The sequence below is a fragment of the Cebus imitator genome, unplaced genomic scaffold (genome assembly GCF_001604975.1).
Source record: "Cebus imitator isolate Cc_AM_T3 unplaced genomic scaffold, Cebus_imitator-1.0 Scaffold636, whole genome shotgun sequence".
In the NCBI taxonomy this organism is placed as follows: domain Eukaryota; kingdom Metazoa; phylum Chordata; class Mammalia; order Primates; family Cebidae; genus Cebus; species Cebus imitator.
The window spans coordinates 796,949-811,222 of NW_016107951.1; positions in this window are offsets into that span (position 1 = coordinate 796,949).

Sequence of the window (14,274 nt, forward strand, 5' to 3'; positions counted from 1 at the left end):
TAAACAGTGGAGGCCAGAAGACAATAGACCAAAGTCTTTAAAGTGTTGAAAAAAACATTAACTCAGAATTTTATTTCCAAAAATAATTACTTTCAAAAAGAAAGAAAAAACAAAGACTTTTCAAATAAATAAAAGCTGAGAATTTGCCATGAGCAGAACTTGTACTATAAGAAATGCTGAAGAATTTTCTTCAGGCTGAAGAAAAATGATGGCTAAAAAACTCAAATCATCCGGAAAGATTGAAGAGCAGAAGAAAAGATAAATATGTAGATGCATTTAAAATAATATCCTTTTATTCTCCCTTAATTCTTTAAAAGACAACTGCAGTTTTTTGTTTTAAAATTGTGTATTGACAAAGTATAGTTGTATCTATTTATGGGGTTCACAGTGATGTTATGATCTTTTGATACAATGTGTAAAGTTTAAGCTAATTATCACCTCAAATATTTAATATTTTTGGTGAAGAGAACATTAGAACTTCACTCTCTTAGCAATATTGAAATGTACAGCACTCAGTTATTAGCTATATTCAACATGCTATGCAACTGATCTAAAAAAAAATCAGATAAGGTTGTGTCCTGAGTTCTATAGTGTATGTAGATTTGACATTTATAACAATAGTAGCACAGAAAATGAGAATGGATAGGTTCATGGGGTTAGGCTCTAGCATTTTAGGTCGGCTGGACAAAATATTAACTCTAAGTACTGTGATGACTTCCCAAGATGCATATGATAATTATATGTAAATTACAAAAGACAACCCACAGAGGTGTAACTAAAAGCCAAGAATGAATAAATAAATAGGTCGGGCACAGTGGCTCTCATCTGTAACCCCGGTACCTTGGGAGGCTGAGACTGGAGAATTACTTGAGCCTAGGAGTTCAACACCAGCCTCGGCAATATACTAAAACCCCATCTCTATGAGAAATACAAAAATTAGTCAGGTGTGGTAGCACCTGCCTGTAGTCCCAGCCACTCTGGAGGTTGAGGTGGGAGAATTGCTTGAGCCTGGGAGATCCATGCTGTAGTGAGCTATAATTGTGCTACTGTACTCCAGCCTGAGCAACAGAGTGAGGACACTGTCTCAATAAATAAAGACTTAAAATAGATTGCTAATAATAAGTAATTAACTAACTTAAAGGGGCGAAGAAAAGAAAACTTTTCTGTGCATTTTACTGTATGTAACTTTTAACTTTAATAAAACAAGGGGGAAAAAAATGAACAAAAAACAGACTTAGTGGATCCCAGAATATTGGGGGAATGGGGATTTAGAAAGTTACATTTTGTAACAACCTCCCCCCATAATTGTGATGATCATCCATGTTTGAAACTATTAATGTAGGTAAATCTTGCCAACTTTCCTGTGGTTGTGAAAAACACAAAGCCTCTTACAAGGCTGTTCTGTCCTTCATATAGACACATCACTCAATTGTGAGAGCAGTGGGAACCTCAGACTTAACAGCTGAGGGAAGCTGGATATGGCCTAATGATCTGTAAGAACTATGTTGTCAAAATAACAGCAGCTATGAAAGCCTTGGAAAGGTTAACAGCTTGCTATTTTCTTTTTTATTCTTATATACATCTTGCTAACTTTTATCTTCCCTCAATTTGTCTTTTATAGGCATCTGATGGAGAAAGAATTATCATAATCTGACACTTCCATTTTTGTAGGAAAAGAGAGTTGCATGGGGAATATCAATGTCCTCTGCAACTCACACATTTATGGTCTAACCACATTTGGCAGCGAGGTTTTAAAGAGACAAGTCTGTGGCATATACAGTATTTCTATAAATCCAATGCTTTGAGGAAGATGGAGAATCTGTTAGAAATGTAGAGAGACCAGCGAGACCTGCAGTACATCATTGGCCAACTCATGAGAGATTTGATGTAAAACTGTTTCTTGTTCTTCTGGAAGTCACCTTCCATTGTGTTGAGGCAAATAAGGGAACTTTCAGAAAAAAATGCTGATTTAAAATCAGGACAATTCAGCTGGGCATGGTGGCGCATGCCTGTAATCCCAGCTACTCAGGAGGCTGAGGCAGGAGAATTGCCTGAACCCAGGAGGCGGAGGTTGCGGTGAGCCGAGATTGCGCCATTGCACTCCAGCCTGGGCAACAAGAGCGAAACTCCGTCTCAAAAAAAAAAATAAATAAAATAAAAATAAAAATAAAATCAGGACAATAATGTATAGTGCCTAGCATGGAGATTACATGTGCAAATCTCAGTGTAGATAAAAAGTGTAGAATTTGTAGATTATAAGTACCCATTTAATGTAATATGAGGAAAATTTTATAATCATTTCAGAAACATTAATTGTTTTCCAGCAACCTTCTAGGCTGGTGGATAAGGTTCCATATTCTTAAGGTATATAATCTGATCAAAATCCTCTAATTTCATAATGAGTATCCGATTTAAGGTTATTTCTACTAAATATCTCCATATCTAACTCTCTGAGTTAAATTTTTTTTTTTTTCATTCTTCCAATATTTATTGAGCAACTAATGTGGTTCAGGCTCTGTGCTATCCTGTGAGGATACTATCCCTAACCTCATGTATCTCAGTCTAATGAGGGATGCACACAATTTAAGAGACAGTTCGGAGATATTACGTTAGGTACTGTAATGGGGAAGTACAGGCACATAAAGAGGGCTGTGTAACTCAGAATGGAAGTTAAGGAAAGCTTCCTGAGAGATGTGGTCTCTTAAGGCAAGATTTAAGGAATGATTAGGATTGGGAGGGTAATGTGGGAAGAGGATGAAGTATAGAATCCTGCTTCAGGAAGAGGAACAAACGTGCAAAAGCCTAGAGGTGGGAAAGGGCATGGAAAATTCAGTAAACCCAATATATCTCAGTCTATTGAAACATGGAGTGAGATTGAATGAGAAGGTAAGAGAGAGGCTTGTGAGGAAAGCAAGTACTAGATCATGGAAAATGTGTAAGTGATATTTAGGAATATGTAGTTTATTCTAGAAGCAACTTGAAGTCATTAAAGTGCTTTCAAAGAGGGAATGGCATGGCCATATTTGCATTATAGAAAGATAATTCTCATTGCAGTGCAGAGAATGGGATGGAAAGGGAGTTTGGAAGCACTGGGGTCAGAAAGGCAAGTGAGGATATTGCTGAATAATCTGTGTGACAGGTAATGGCAACCTAAACTGGGATGGTGATAATGGAAACAGCGAAGAGTGGAGATTCCTGGAACATTTAAGAGGTATAATTTCAAGACCAGGAATATAAGAGAAAGATCATTGAGATCTAAACTGAGTTATAAAGGATATGAGTATCAAAAGAATTTCTTAGAAGTGGATTCAAAAGAACTGAGATTACTATGAAGTAAAAATTAATGTTTAATGGAAGTAACAATGAAAGAGCTGGAAGAGTGTGAATTTGTACTCAAATGGTGGAAATTTCAGGTTAAGATTTCACAGGTGGAGATAAAGCCCAGGATATGGCATTGAGAGTCTGTAACTAAAGTGGAGTAGAAGTGAAGATTACTGGAGACAAAGCCAAGGAAATAGTAGGCGTAGTGCTGCATGAGATTTTCACATTTTTTTTTTTGTATCATAAAATGAAAATTGAGGCAGAGATGAAAACTGCAAGTGAGATCCTGAAGTTTTCAGTGAACGAGAATTACCAGGAAGTCAGTTCATGAGAGAGTTAAGAAGGAATAGAAGTTTGTATAGACTAAATGACTTCATACTAAATGAGCTTGTCTCTATTACTCAGAATAGACAGAGAAAAATTTCCTTCAGTGACATTCTTCTGACATCTCCCAGATGGAAGCTTATTAGTAAGTAGTTGCTCTTATCGAAGTTACATCTTTGACATCTCTTTAACTGAGTTAACCTCTGCTGATTCACCACTATATTATTCCTTTAAATTCTAATTCTCCTGATGTTCTACTAGTGGTTTCTCCTATCCTAACATTAACAGCCCTTTGGAAATGTGGGCAAGTATGTGTGCGTGCGTGCGTGCGTGTGTCTGTGTGTGTGTGTGTGCGCGCGCACGCGCATTGGGTGGAGGTAAAGGCCATTCTATCTATACAGTTTTGTGTCCTGTTTTTGCTTCTTAGAAATAATGACCTTTGGGTCCAAAAGAGACAAAAATGGGTCATGTGCTGAGAAGTCAGCTAAACATGCAATGGACATAGACAAGCACCAAACATTGAGAAGTAAAGTTAAAGAATTGGGAAGGAGATGTTGAGTCTCCACCCTGTTTTAGATAGACTACTATATTTGAGATTCTGGATTCTCAGGACTTCAACGGAGCCAGAATGAAATTATAGGTTTGCAGGACTTAGTCTTTCTATTAATGGGTGGTATGGGGAAAATGAAAGTGGGATGGAGAGGCAAAACAGGATTTACAAAAACAGCAAGCATGGGAGCCTCTCATTCCAAAAATAAATGCTGTAAAATGGGAAATTCAGGGTCTTCTATCTGACTGCAGATGGTGACATCATTGAGATAAAAAAATTATAGCTTATAATTTCTTTGCCCTTAGGGGCCCTTGTAGTTTCATTATAATGATTTTAGGAGTTAATTGTTTTCAGCTTGGGATTCATTGAGCTTTCTGAATTTAAGTACTGATGTCCCTTAGCAGTTCTGGAAAAGCTTTAGCCACCATCTCTTCCAACGTTTCTAGTCTTCTTTCTGGAACTTTGAATAGCTGTGTATTTCTTTTTTACTCTGTCATTAACTTTTCTTCCTTGTGCTTTCACTTTCTGGATAATTTCTTTCCCCTGCTGATTCAATCTTTTTCTTTTCAGCTATACGGATTTGCTGTATAATCCTTTCTCTGGGTTTCTTCATTGTAAGGTTTATCTTTTCAATATCTTGAAGTTCTGTTTTTTAGAAAACTAAAGACAGGACTAACCTAACTTAAAATTTCCCCTCAAACTTTCTGCAGACAAGAAAAATGGCGATAATTTGAACTAAAGACTCAAGAGAAAGCTTGATAAAAGCTATAAATCCTCTAAGGAGGCACCAAGTTCTGGACAGATATATTTCTTTGTGATCCTCTTCTAAAGGAGAGGATTTCTTCTCATTCACCTTTGCTCCGATGGTTTAATACTCTGGGGCCCAAGCTGTATTAAGGCTTTAGGCTTTATCTCCTTCCTCCTTCCACCCTAGTCCTGCCATGGGGTTGTAAGAAACCACTGAGAGCAAAGCTAGTTTTGTCATTTACTGCCCAGTGTTTCTGCTTTCCCTTCAAAGTTGGCCTCTCTACTCAATTTTGAGCCAGATCAGCTAGGCATGTAGAAATATTTTCCGATGGTATAGCTGGCACTATTGTTTCAGCAGGATGACCACTCAGGGTCTAACTTAAAAGACTTTAAAGTGAAGCAGGCAGAAGTCCACTTCTGAAAGAGAAAAGATACAATGGCTTCCTGAGAGTGACAGTAAAGTTACTGAAAGTAATGGGAGCAGAAAGTGTTTGTACCATGGCTCCTGAATTCACACAGGATGAAGCAGAAATCTATTCTTTGACAAACATGGAGATATGATCAGAAACTAAGACAATGGCAATAAAGAGAAGGCTGGCTTGTGTCAAGGAAGCATGATGTGTATCTCAAAGAAAGAGTGTATTTTATAATGGAGAAAAAAATGCTTCTCATCAGCAATAAGACTGAGAGCTCTGCTCTAGTTTATATATATGTGTGTGTGTGTGTGTGTGTGTGTGTATATATATGTATGTGTGTATGCATATGGTTAAATATGCATTTAACAATATAAATGCACTATATATACACATACATATATATGTATATATGCATATATAGCTATATGCGTGTGTGTATGTATGTGTGTGTGTGTGTGTGTATATATATATATATATATATATGGCATTTATATGGTTAAATAAAATATCCTTTTATTAAAATTTTTAGAAGTTCCAATCATAATTATGAGAGCAAATGATAAATTTTAACGTTGTTTCTAAATTAAGTGTTTTCTATTCCTTAGGAAAGAAACAGAACTGTCAAAGCAAAACCAAAAACAAAGGAAAAAGCTACAGTGGAATCTACTTATAATGGGAGGTAAAGTGGAATTCGAGGAGTGATTTATCTTTGAAGGAAAGAGAAAAGGGATAAAGTGGGTAATTGAAATCATAAAGGAGAGAATGGGGACAATAGGATAAAAGTATTAAAAGAAAAAATCCAGCCAAATCAAATGTAAAGGAGTTTAAAATTAAATGTAAAGGAGTTTATGAACAATTTGCAAATCGAGAAGCCCCCAGAATCACAGCAGATACAGAGACCAAAAAAGTAAAGTGAGGTACACCAAAGTGAGGTACAGAAACAGCTGGATTGGTTACAGCTCAGCCTTTGCCTCAGGAACACAGTTTGAATGCTTGACAGTGTATAACTGCTTGAAATATGTCTGCTGGGATTGGCCAAGACTCAGTGATCATTATAGGGCATACTCTTAAATTTTCAGACTTGTCTACCTATTAAGTTAGGTTGCATGTCATCCATAAGAACTCAAATATAGAAGTATGGAGTCCTTCTCAGGCCATATTTAGTTTGCTTTAACAGGAGATAGAAATAGCAGGTGATATAATGAGCAAAAAAGAAAAAGAAAGAATAAATGTCAGATTGTATAAAAGGAATGAGAGACTAACAGAAAAATACACAATAAAGATGCTTGAAAAACTCAGAGATTACCTGAAGAAAAAACTAAATTGACCAAAGAAATATGTGGAGATGAGGAACAGAAAAGTAAAGAAGAAAATGAGTTCAAAGCAGAGATGAGAAATGGAAATCTTGAGAAAGGGAAAAAAGCTCAGTCAACAAGTGTGTGTCTATGACTTTGGATTAGTTGTGTGGCTTTAGATGTATGTCTTCAAGGAATGTAATTTCCAGTCTTTGTGGGCACATACTAATTATCCATCCACAGGGCACTTCAGTGTTTCTTTCTTAGTAGTATAAAACAAATTGAGTAAGAGAGGAAGAGCGACCTTTCCAAGGGCAATGAAATGAACTTTCATAAATATTTGCTTATAGTTTATTAGTTTGTATAGAATTTGACTTCCTCCTTAAAATTCTTTAAATGACTTAAAAATGAATCCCTTGAATGACATGTTATTTGAATGAATACCTAAAAGAAAAAAAATATATTTTTCTTACTTTCCCATAGACTCTACAAACTGGTATTGTTTAGATTCCTATAGAGACAGGCCCTGTGAGATTTTACTGCAATTTGTGACACATAATTAAGAGAAACATTAAATTCATTTATTTGAAAGGAAATAAAATCCCTCACTTAAAATCTGATTCTTGCATGAATACAAGGCTATGTACTTGAAAGTATTTTGGGATATACTCTAGGCTTGCAAATATGCAACAAAAAATTACTTAATCCCACATATATGTGTTGGTTTTGAATGACGTTAACTTCATTGAAAATGTGTGACGATGGTTCCCTCAAAACTAACTTACATTTAAGATGACAACGTTAGCACATATCTAACTCCGTCTATGCAGATTGCCATAAAATGACAAAGTGGTTGTTTAACAAAAATAAATACATTTTTAAAGGAAAATCAACTCTTCATCAATGCAGTTAAATTTGAAATTGTGACAGTCACTCTCCACAAACGTTGGGAGATTTCTACTCTGTGTAGAGCAAGTAGAAGAGGAGTGAAGGAAGGGCAAACCTAACCTGCCACCGTATACCAAGCGTATCTGGGAATAAGCGGAGATCTCAACATAACCCTTGGTGATCACCATGAGGGGAGCTGGGACCTTATCTGGTGCCCAAGACACGATGACCATGGCACATACTGCTGACTTAATGTTTTCCAGGTTACACACACACACACACACACACACACACACACAAACATACACACAGATAAACACGCACACACACACACTGCCCTAGTTTAGATAATTTAAGGCTGTCAATCAAAACAAAGAAAATAGTATCTCCAAAGAAACAATGTGCACCACCTCCTCATTTCCTCCAATCTGTTGGATCCCTTAGTTGGTCACGATTTATCCCTTTTCCTCTTTCTTTGGATCCAACAAATGAAGAAAGGGATCTATACCAATGCCTGATGGACTGTATTTCAAGCATAATTCTCCCTTTCTATGACAGTATAAACAGAAATGGGAAAATTCATTTTCAGAATTATAAAAATGCATTCCAATTCACAATAAAGAAAGTATAAATATTTTCCTCTTAAAATGAGTGCAACAGACAGGAGGAAATTTTAGAAAGTGTTTTTTCCAATTTTGTTCAATAAATATGTATAATAACTATAATTATAAGTAGTATTCAAAGTATTTTCAATATAGCAACCAAATGATATCCATTCAAAATAATCTAAGATATCTCTCTATAGCTCCTTCCCTCTTTATGCTTAAACCCACAGGGCAGCATTGGAATCAAAGGATGTGAGTCCAATCTTGGCTCTTCAAATTCTATCAGGTGAATCTTCTCCAAAATATTGTTTAGTACTTTAATCTTTAAAAATGAGAAAAAGTATTCTACGTTGTTATGCGTTTGGCAGTTAATGTGAAAATTTTATGCAGTGACATAAAAATGCTTATCCCCTGGAAGATTCTAAATACATTTTACTCTCTTATTTTCTTCTCTTTTCCTTCTTTCCACCTTCCCTTTTCAATTACTGTTTTATCTTCTCCACTTCATAACTACATTATATATATACTACATTTTCTTACACCCACCCTATTCTCCATACTGAAGCCTTGTCATTTAAGTTAATCTCTGCCCAGATCTGACCAATTCACTTATCTTCTTTCTAGTTTTTCTCTTTTGACTCTCTATTGTCTCTCACATCAAAAGCTAATATTGGGGGCTTTTTAATTTTTTTTTTGGAATTGTATGTGCTATCCTGGCTTGGTTAACTCTAACTTCAGTTACACACCAAATTCACATAATAACTTAGAATAACTTTCTTGAGTACGCTAGTAGTGTACTCAAGAAATGGCAAAGCATTGTCAGAGAAATCATAGTTGTTAATAAATCATTTAGTCTGCAATGTACAAGGTGGCAGTTAATATCATGAGGTCTGGAGCCAGACCTTGTTTGAAAATACTGCTTCACCACTTCCTGGCAGTGTGAGTTTGGTCAAGTTTTTTTAACTCCTATGGCTTCAATTTGCTTAAATTTCCTTGAAGTCTTGAGTTTTAAAGGGAATAAGGAATGTAATGCAATCAGCACAGTGCCTTGTACATAATAGTAGCCAATATTTGTGAACACTCAATAAATGTTAATTCATATTAATTTGGGGATTTTCCAATTGAGTGTGAGAGTTAAGGCACAGGTGAGTGACATTACTGAGAATTGTTTTAATTACTTTTTTTTCTGTTTTCATCTCATTCTTTTTCATAACAACTCCTTTCTTTTATTTAAAACCTGGTAAAGTTCCTAACAAGTGTGAAAATAACTTTCATCTTTGAGATTCAGAAACTGTAGTACATCTTCAAACATTTATAAACAGAGAAAAATAATTTTGTCAGTATGGTCACTTAGATTGTATTAGTCTGTTCTCACACTGCTATGAAGAAATACCTAAGACTGGGTAATTTATTAAGAAAAGAAATTGACTGACAGTTTTGCATGGCTGGGGAGGCCTCTGGAAACTTACAATCATGGCCGAAGGCATCTCTTCAAAGGATGGCAGGGGAGAGAATGAGTGGCAGGAGGGGAAATGTCAGAGGCTTATAAAACCATCAGATCTCATGAGGATTCCCTCACTATCATTAGAACAGCATGGGGGGAATAGCCCCCATGATTCAGTTACCTCCCATGGGTACCTCTCACGGCACATGGGGATTATAGGACTACAATTCAAAATGAGATTTGAGTGGGGACACAAAGCCAAACCATATCATAGATATACTTATTTAAATTCTAAAGACAGGCCTAAAAACTATTTACTAGAATGAATTACATAACATATTGTAGATGAAGGTGACACAAAAGGTTTCTAGTACAAAAGTGTTTCTTTACTTCTAGCATTTTGAGTTTCTCTATTTCATATTTGATCTGTTATCAACAACTGAAAAGTATTAATCTGGCAAGCATTAATTAAAACTCTTGACTTCAATATTTCTATAGGTAAGTCAGATTTTTCTGTGATTTGCGTAATTTTCATTGCAAGGCTAAAGCGTTAAATTTGGCATTCTTCTGTCTAAATTCATTTTAAGTCACACATAAACATGTCATTTGCATGTTGATTAACTGCCACAGTTTCCTCTGTAACAATCTCAGTTTGGAAGTGCACCTAAAACACAGCTGAACGGATTTCTATTAGTTCCAAAAGCACATATGAAATAATTGTTGTTTTTTTAAAGAAAATCTGTAGTCAATGTGCAAATTATACATTTTGTTTATATAAGCAATCTAGAATGGATGTTTTAATTATGCATTTGTTTGTATATAAAATGTGGACTTACAAATCAAGGACTATAAATATAGAAAAGATCTATCAAAACTAAAGTGCAAACTTCATGTGATCAAATTAAACAGTTTGGCTTCAGGAAGCAGTTAGGGAGCCTACTCAGGCAATCGAACCCAGTAGCATTACCTTCTGCAAGGCAGGTGAGGGAGCTCTTCCCCACAGTATTCTAGACTAACCTTGCAGAAAAAAATCAGGTGCAAGAAGGCAACTCAGTCAGAGAAAATACCCTACAAGTTCAAGCAGCTTTTTGGCAATGCTATGTTTGGAGAACATGAGAAACATAGTTAGATCCTTTCTTGAGTTTATGAAGGTTTTCAGAGAGTCAGAGGGTATTATGTTTTGAGAGAAAAGTAAGAAAAATGAAAGCAGATAGATAGATAGAGATACATACATACATAGCCAGATAAGGCAGTACGGTGAAATAGAAAGTAAAGGATAAGGAATGGGGAAGAAAAACAGTTTATGAGTGGTAGGCCAGTAATAATTCTCTTCCATTTTTCTCGTGGCAAAATTGCTTCCTGGTTTCTTGAATTAAAAGGAAGAAAATTGTTATGTGGAAATTACTTCTGTCCCATGGAAATACATTTTGTTTTATTTCCATATTGAATAAAGAACATGAATTCCTTCAGTCAGAATTTCAAAGATAATGTCTTCAGAAACTATTATTTACATTTTATTAAACAATTTTTTCCAGAATGTTTTCAAGGTTTGCATGCTGCCATTTTGCCTGGTCTGCTCTGCTCCAGACAACTGGCTGATTTATTTCCTGAGTCCAGGGATGTGTCTTTTGCTGCTTCCTCCTCCTCTGCCTTTTTGGCCTCTCCTTCCCTCCACCATCATCGCCATCCCTCCAAGTCCACACTCTTCTTCCTGCCTTGATGCCTCTTGATTCACTTACTTCCCCTATCTTTGTTCACCATGTGTATCTTGGCTTTTTCTTTCTGCTATTCATATTCTATATTTTTCTCTCTCACTTTCCCTTTTTTTCTCTTTTCCTCCTGCATTGAGAGCAATATAAAGTTGACCTATTTTAAAAGATTTGATTTGTACATTAATAAAATTTTGTGGTTTTGTTCTAATTTAAAAATAGGGGAATTTTAATTTTAAAAAAAAACAGTTAAACTGAGGCAGGATAAGTAAGATTTGGGGGCTGTATTAGTTCATCCTCACACAGCTATAAATAACTATCTGAGATTGGGTAATTTATGAGGAAAAGAGGTTTAATTGACTCGCAGTTCTGCAGGTTGTACAAGAAGCCTGGCTGGGAGGCCTCAGGAAACTTACCATCATGGCTGAAGGTGAAGGAGAAGCAAGTAGGTCTTATCATGGAGGAGCAGGAGAGAAAGAGAGAAGGGGGAAGTGCCACACACCTTTAAACGAGATCTCATGAGAACTCACTCACATCACGAGAACAGCAAGTGAGAAGTCTGCCCCCGTGACTCAATCACCTCCCACCAGGCTCTTCCTCTTATACGTGGGGATTATAATTCGAGATGAGATTTGGTTGGGGCACAGAGCCAAACCATATCAGGGGCCATATTGACTTGCCCCCTTGTGTGGAGCCCCAGAGGCCCCTCCACAGCCAGCTCTACATCCCTCGCATCCTCGTGTGCATCAGCACCTCTTTTGCGAGGTAAGAAGTCCTACAGGATACTAGCAAACCACCAACCAGATGCTTACAATTTCCTGCTATCCAGTGTGGCCTGGGAAAGAGAACAAAAGTTTCTTATTCCTGATGGAACTTCCCCATTCTCCAACCAATCAGCACCAATAGCCCAAGAAGCTATTAGCTACAAATTCCTACCAAGGGCTGGGTGGAGGGGGGTGGAGCCGGGAAGAAAGGAAGCGGAGGGGTGGCCAGGGGCTTCTCTGGTGTCTTGTATGTGCAGCTAGGGTCAGGGTTTAGTTTTTAGTAAACTTTTCCTCATTTTAATAATAATTTTTTTTAAAACCTTAGGTAGAGATTTTAAATGCTAATGATACACACGATTTGCATTAGGGCATGATACATGTTACAGCTGAGCTCATGCTCCAACGGCAGGTCTGCCTTTGCATATTTGACCTCACCAGATCATATTTTATGAAAATGTATGTACATCTTCCATAAAAGGAATTCTTTTGAGCCACTGGCCGCTGTCTCCCTCTGAGTAGCTTGCTCTGCCTCTCAGAGTGTACTTTTGTTTTGCCCTAAACTTTACTTACTCTTGCTTTAGACTTGCTCTCAAATTCTTATGTGTAGTGAATTCAAGAATCTGTACCTGCCCACTAGCAACAAAACCACAGTGAAGTAAGGATATGTATGTGTGTACATGGTGTACTTTGTGTGTTGTTAATGTTGCTTAGAATATTCTCCTCCTTCACCAACTGAGTCTCTGGTTCCTCTAGTTCATCCTTCAAAGTTCAGTTCAAATTTCCTTGAAAGTCATTTCTGCATGCTCCCCTAACTCCCAGTTTAAATTGTCCCTTTCTACTACACTCCCTTAAGTTTCTGTGATATGCCATTAGTTGTGCGTCAGACCTTATAAACATTATCTCATTCTAACAACTCTTTAAGGATGACTCATCATCTTTAATTTACAGATGAGAAACCATGGCTCAGAGAGGCCAAGGAATTTGTCTCAAATACTCTGGGAAAATACTCTTCTGCCTCCCAGCCTTAGTTCTTGCTGTTTCCTCTGCCCGAGATGCTCTGTCTCCAGATCTTGGCATGGTTGCCTTTTTATTTCTAGTCATCTTTCCACTCACAAGTCACCTCTTTGGAGAAGCTTGCTCTGATTCCTTGATTACCTAAAGAATCAAATTCCTTGATTACCTAAAGAATTCTGTAAAATATCTGCCTGCTTTTTTTTCTTAATAGTTTTTACTTTATGAGATTAACTTGTCTGTTTACTTGTGATGGTTAATATTGAGTACAACTTGATTGGATTGAAAGAGGCAGGCAAAGTATTAATCCTCGGTGTGTCTGTGAAGGTGTTGCCAACAGAGATTAACATTTGAGTCAGTGGACTGGGAGAGGCAGACCCACCCTCAAACTGGGTGGGCACCAGCTAATCAGCTGCCAGCATGGCTAGAATAAAGCAGGCAGAAGTTGGAAGGGCTTGACTTGCTGAGTCTTCCAGCCTTCATCTTTCTACTGTGCTGGATGCTTCCTGCCCTTGAACATCAGACTTCAAGTTCTTTAGCTTTTGGACTCTTGGACTTACACCAGGGTTTGCCAGGGGCTCTTGGGCCTTTGGCATCAGACTGAAGACTGCATTGTCAGCTTCCCTGTTTTTGAGGTTTTGCAACTTGGACTGGCTTCCTTGCTCCCCAGCTTGCAGATGGCCTATTATGGGACTTCACCTTGTGACTGTGTGAGCAAATATTCCTTAATAAACTCTTCTTCATATATGTATCTATCCTATTAGTTCTGTCCCTCTAGAGAACCTTGACTAATACACTTGTTGACTTACATATTGTTCATCTATTCCGCTAGTATTAAACAAGCATAAGAGTTTAATCCTCAGCTCCTGAAAGTGTCTGGGGTTATCATAGATGCTCAAAAAGTATATAATGAATAAAGAATTGAATGAATAAATAAATAGGGAAATCTTGGACCTGGCCCTGTGACTTTTCTATTTCATGTTCTTTCCAACCCATCTTAATAGTTTGTACAGATTGGATCCAAGATGGCCGTTTAGGAACAGCTCAGGATTGCAGCTCCCAGTGAAAGCGCAGAGGGTGAGTGGACGCCGTGTTTTTATTGCCCACAGACTAGGAAATTCCCGGGCAGAGGTGCTCCACGGTCGCCAAGCGCGGCTGTTTCGGCCAGCGCCGCTGCTTTGCCCCGCGCGGCTGCTTTGT